At 38.0% G+C, this 6,511-nt stretch overlaps 1 pseudogene; it reads right to left on the bottom strand.

Moving 5' to 3' along the window:
* Positions 1 to 1,655: 1,655 nt before the first annotated feature.
* LOC121017806 (UPF0729 protein C18orf32 homolog) lies at positions 1,656 to 2,481 on the bottom strand (annotated as a pseudogene).
* Between the last annotated feature and the right edge of the window lie 4,030 nt (positions 2,482 to 6,511).

The following is a 6,511-nucleotide window of genomic DNA, read 5'->3' as shown; positions in this document are numbered from 1 at the left end:
TTTTTTTTCCAACGTTTATTTATTTTTGGGGCAGAGAGAGACAGAGCATGAACGGGCGAGGGGCAGAGAGAGAGGGAGACACAGAATCAGAAACAGGCTCCAGGCTCTGAGCCATCAGCCCAGAGCCCGACGCGGGGCTCGAACTCACGGACCGTGAGATCCGTGGCTGAAGTCGGACACTTAACCAACTGCGCCACCCAGGCGCCCCTAGTTTTAAAACATTTTAGACATAACACTTGTTGGTAGTGGGGATGGACCACTGGGGACGCACTGGTCTGGGAATGAGGAAACCCGGGGACATGACAGCCGTCCTCACATACTGGAGTGTGAAGAGATTACAGGGACACGGCTTGTCTGCTCCTTTAGGGAGAAGTGTGACCAGAGGCTGGGATTCATAGGTGGACAGACTGCTGCTCAAAAATGTCAGGAAGCCATTTTACAGTTAGAATAGTTCTAAATGGAACATGTGACCCCATGATTTCTCAGTCGGTGAGAACACATTCAAAACAAAGACTAGATGACCACATATCTCTTAAACATATTTCGAAAGGAATCTTTTGGAGGGGAAGATGTTGGTTTAAATCATCTCTCAGCCCTAAGATCGTTAAGGCCTTGAGGTGAGTGAAATCTTCCTCTTAGATATTGCCCTCTTTGTAATATCAGCAGGGAGCAGGTAAACCTCGTTACCTAGTCCACACAGCATCCTTTGCTGACTCACATGGCTTGTGTCCTGTGCTCTCACCTCCCTGCCAGAGATCTTTATTCCTGTTTCCTGTTCTCCCATCTTCCTGGGCAACATGAATGTGATCTCACTGTTGCTGTATTCATAGATATTTGTTTATTTTATTTTTAGAATTGTATTTATTTATTTTTTAATGTTTATTTTTGAGAGAGAGACAGAGACAGAGTGAGAGTGGGAGAGGAACAGAGAGAGAGGAAGACACAGAATCTGAAGCAGGCTCCAGGCTCTGAGCTGATAGCATAGAGCCCGATGCAGGGCTCGAACTCACAGACCATGAGATCATGACCTGAGCTGAAGTCGGGAGCTTAACCAATTGAGCCACCCAGGCACCCCTAGAATTTTATAATATACATTAGATATTTCTGTAAAAGATATTCCATTTTTCAAAGGAGTTTCTCCTATTTCCCTGTTCTATTTTCCTTAGAGCAATAAGCAATAATTACTACTCTCGTAAGTAAGCTGCTCGGTTGTATTGGACAGTAATTATATCTTTATGTTTTAAGGCTTATCACCCCAACCCCCCTTTCCTTTCACTGCACAGTTTCACTGCACCATTTCATAGTAAAATTGTACTCTGCTCCAATTCAAAGAGCCTGAACAAAAGCTAGAGGCCCAAGGATTTGGGGGTACTGATTTAGGAGCAGGGTCTACTGGCACAAACCTTCTAATTATTCATAACTACAAAAATAGCAATGAAAGCTACTTTAATGAAAAAGGAACTCGGGAATGAGATCATTAAATATAACTAAACACATTTTAAATATAAATGTCATGTATTTCCTGATTAGTGTCAGGTACATATCTAAGCTATCTATCCCGAATTCTGGTCTCAGAGAAAAAGGTCAGAGACCATTATAAGCAAGGTGCTTCACCTTGGCAGGTCCATTGAAAACAATGAGATCTTTTGGAACAGTCATTTCAGTCTTTTTTTTTTTTTTTTTTTTTTTTTACCAGAAATTTCCATTGGTCCTTTTCTTGGTAATCCATTAATGTCTGCACCCTTATAGTCTACTTTGCCTTTGTTTTTATCACGGGACTCTCAAAGAACTTTTTTAGGCCACATAGGACTAACAAAAGGGGACATCAGAGGATATGTGTATTGCTGCAGGAATTTTTTGTAGATTCAGAGAAGAAATGGAATGGCAAGGCTACCGATGCACATTATCCTCCCAGGCTTGAGGTCCTGATCAGTGACCACCAGGCAAAAGTGGAAATGTCGGCACCTCCGGAGAGAGGAAGATTTTTGTGTATTTTAGACAGCTGTAGGTCACATTGTATACATTTCTTTGTAATTCAGTTCAACAAGCATTTAATGACAATTTACCATGTGCCATCCACTATACCAGATAATGCAGACAAAATAGAAGTTAAAAAAAATACTCCCTGTCTTTGTGAAGTTGACAACCTATTACTGTCAGAAGCTGGCCCTCAGGGAGTTCTAGTTTACATTTAGAAAAGTCTGGTTTGGCTAAATACCTTTTTTTTTTTTTTTCCAGGAATGATAGCAGAATTTTCCTGTATACAAAGTTTGAGGATACAAGCAAATGTTTATATTGAAACTAAAATAGTATGACTCGTATTTTTCCAAAAAGCAGATAATTTGAAAAATAGCCATTTATTGTATCTAGATACAAAAGGCATCAGAATTAATTATAGCCCTGGTTTGTACAAATATGGGTTGATAATGTGTCAATCAAATGTTACAAGTACAGGTATTAAAATGGCCAGTAAAACTAATTTATCTAATATGTACTGGCATAGTACTAAAATTACAGACTGGGGGCGCCTGGGTGGCTCGGTCGGTTAAGCGTCCGACTTCGGCTTGGGTCATGATCTCACGGTCCGTGAGTTCGAGCCCCGCGTCGGGCTCTGTGCTGACAGCTCAGAGCCTGGAGCCTGTTTCAGATTCTGTGTCTCCCTCTCTCTCTGCTCCTCCCCTGTTCATGCTCTGTCTCTCTCTGTCTCAAAAATAAATAAACGTTAAAAAAAATTTTTAAATAAATAAATAAATAAAATTACAGACTGGAAATTCTGCCATGAATCAATGACAACTAAGGTATGTGTTGTGTAAAGTGAGAATTCTTTACAACTTCTGGTCCCACAGTTAAGTATATTAGTCTAACTGCTCAAAAGGGGTCAAACTAGACTTCTGAAATTTATAGAGTTTTTATGTTGTTCCTAAATGGTTTTGGCTATGGTCTGTCTAACTCATTATGCACATACATATATATGTATATTTTTTATTTCTTTAAAATATACCACTTTATTCACTGTTTTTCTCTGTATGACAATTTTTTTAGTTGCAGGACTTCATAGCCACGATGGCAAAGTCTCCACTGTTAACTGCTAGTTTATACTAGCACTGTTTATACACTAGTAGAGCTAAATTCCAATATATATTTGAAAGTAGAACCCTACATGTTAAATTTGGTCTGCTTACTATCTGCTTGCTGATAGTATCAATAATCACAGGGTCTAAAAAGCATGGCAATAAAAAACAGAAAATTTCTGCTGGCTTTATTCTGGGTACTGCACTAGATACTTAATCCTATTTATTTTACCTCATATAAGAATGCCGTGATATAAAAAAGATAGAATTAGCTTCATTAAACACATAGTCCAGCAGGCCAAGATCAGTGTCACAGCATACCCCATATCATACTCCTAGTGAATTGTTCAGTCAGGATTTGAAGCCAGTCTGATGCCTGTATCTGTGCTTATTTCATTATCCTATTATTTAGGGCTCCCAATTATGAAGAGTAATTTTTTTTTTTTTTTTTTTTTTTTTTTTTTTTGCTTAGAAAACACATTTATTTTTCATTGTGACTGGGAGCTCCAAGATCAAGGTGTCGGCAGATTCAATGTCTGATGAGAACCTTCTTCCTGGTCTCCAGTCTGCCATTTTATTACTGTACCTTCAGATGGTAGAAAGAGAAATGTCATTTTTCAAGTGCTTATTATATAGCAGATAATTCTGAACACTTCATGATTACATCATTTAGGCCACACATCATCATAGATACAATTATGATTTTTATTTCTTGGTAGATGAAGACAGGGACAGTGACATTGCCTTGCCCAGTGCAAAAGCAGTAGAGCTGAGCTAAACCCAGCACGTGGGCCTCAGAGTATGCACTCTTACCCATTACACAATAAGTTTGTCCCTCGGAACTTAAGGAACATATTTTAGTTGGTGCCCATAGCCCGACCACAACCGCTCAGTTCCCTTAGAGTGGTCCTTAAATGTGGGGAAGGACCTGGGAAAGAAACACGAGACAGCATTGCCCTGGAAGCCCAGGGGAGACAGGTCAGTGGTGTCAGTCAGGTAAGGAGGAAGGTCAGCTGAGATGAAGACTGACCAGTGATTCTGATGGCCTCCTGTCTGCAAAGCTCTGCCTAAGAGATGTGGGGGGAGGGCCCGGCAACGGGATAGGACTGCCTGCTGTGCTCAGGGCAGCTGAAGTTCAAAGCCAGAATGGTGCCGAGGCACAGACTTGTTTGATGTTTTCCAGCAGTAAAGAGGAGCCATGAGCAGAGGGCTGGAATTTTCCAGGAATGGGAATTTTTCGGGGGAGACACTGCAAAAAAGGACAAGGTTTGAAGGAGCTGAGCATTCTAGTTTGAGAAAACGTGGGCCACGGGTCCAGACTGTAGGAGAGAGAAGAAAGTAAGCCTGGGGGTAAACAGTAAATGGGGAGAATGGTGTTGTCTTTACCAAAAACAGAACAATTCAACCTTAATGGGACAGGACGAATGTTATAGTGCATTTATTAGTTGATCAGATAAGAAGGGGCATCTAAGGCATCTAATAGGATATGTTCTCACTGTGGGTTGAATGTAACTGAAAACAGCAAATTGAGTGAGTTGGCAAAAGCCTTGGGATTCAGGGCACACCTGCGTTTGGTTGTTGTGTAAATTGGTGTAGCTTTTCTGAGGTTTATTTATCAATATATGCCTGTTAAAATCATGACAACTCTTTGATCCACCAATTTCACTCCTATGAATTTGTCTTGTGGAAATATTTGCTGAAATTTTCATAAAAGTAATTTGATAGAACCGTTTTTTTTAACTAAGTGTGTTTAAAAAAAAACAAAACAAAAACTGTGTTTTGTAGTTGTTTATTACATTAACTTAAATACACATTAAAAATAAATAAATACACACTCATATATAACTTTACTATTTCATTCAAAGTATAGCTTTGATCTTTTAATATAATTTTGGGGATAGGTATTTCTAGTGAGTAGCTAACAGTTTTTCTCTAAAGCAGAAAAGAATATTCACTAATACCTATGCATCTTGTACACTGAGAATAACTTGTTTAAAAAAATTATATAATTTCTCTATTATTCTGAGAGTGAGTCCATCTGTCAATTGGGCTTTTTTACCAAGGGATACCCAAGTTTGATTTAGATATATGAAGTGACAACCCTTTTCCTTTCTTTTCTCTTCCTTTTTTTTTTCTTTAGGACATTATATACCTGTTTGCAGACAAGAACTCAAAATGAAAAATGCCTGAAAAACCCCTAATCAGCTTCCTCTTCTTTTTGAAGTTTATTTCTTTATTTTGAGAGAAAGAGAGAGAGAGAGCGCTGAAGCATGAGAGGGGCAGAGAGAGAGAGAGAGAGGGAAACAGAGAATCTTAAGTAGGCTCTATGCCATCAACACAGAGCCCCAAGCGGGGATTGATCCCACAAACCATGAGATCATGACCTGAGCCAAAATCAAGAGCTAGTTGCTTGTTTAGTTATTTATTTTAAGAGAGAGAGAGAGAGAGAGAAGAAATAAGAAATGTAAATTAAGAACAGTTTTTCAGGTCTTCTATAGAATCTGGAATATCACCATTTTGCCCCTGGTGAAACCATCCAATGAGGTTAAGTAATTTAGTTTTATCAGGATGTGAACCCAAGCAAATCTGATTTCTAAGACTGTGGTAGTTCTATCCCATAATGAAGTATATATTACAAGAAATGTTGATCATAATAAATAGCTAAAATAAACAGATTTTATTAGGTCAGGTACTGTTTTACGTACTTTGCCTCTACCTCTCAACAAACTCTAGTGAGCTCTTTATTGATTTATGAGGTTATACATCTGTGAATTCAGTCAAACTTGGCTATTAATTAAATGCCCTTCAAGTTGGGTTTGTAAAAAATTAATTGACATTCATTGCTTTTTAAAGAAAACAACAGGTTTTTGGCCTGGGACCAAGATGTTCTTTAAAAAAAACCAGTAAATATCTAGATCTTGCTCAACTTCAAATTCTTTCCGAATTTGTGCTTTCAGAGCACTGAGAACATTACAGCCAAAACAAGCAGTGACATTCTGTACACCTCTTGAGTGACATCATTACATTTTATGTTTTGAAGCTTATAAATACAAAATGCCGATTTAAAATTTTTTAAATTCCATTGATTATTTTGTTTCCATAAAATGCCCTCTTTTAATCTATTTTCAATAAGGCACAGCTGTCAAACTAATAAGTACAATCAGTAAGAAGCAATTTTACCCTCTAGAATGGAACTAAGTGCTGATTTATAGAAATAATGTTTCTGACTACAGTGGTTTTAAAAAAAAAAGTCTCCAATATAAATTATGTACTTGTAAAAAGAGATGACAGGATTTTTTTTAATAGTTGTCTCCTGGTAAACATAAGCTTCTGTCCTCCAAATGACAATTGACAGCGTCACTTTCAAATTTTTTAGTGTATATCTATATGTATATATATGTGTGTGTATATATATATATATATACATATATGTTTATTTA

This window comes from Herpailurus yagouaroundi, unplaced genomic scaffold (assembly GCF_014898765.1).
Source record: "Herpailurus yagouaroundi ecotype Mexico unplaced genomic scaffold, PumYag 77, whole genome shotgun sequence".
NCBI classification, from domain to species: Eukaryota; Metazoa; Chordata; class Mammalia; order Carnivora; family Felidae; genus Herpailurus; species Herpailurus yagouaroundi.
The sequence above is the reverse complement of the archived record's forward strand: the minus strand, read 5'-3'. Positions and strand labels throughout refer to the sequence as shown.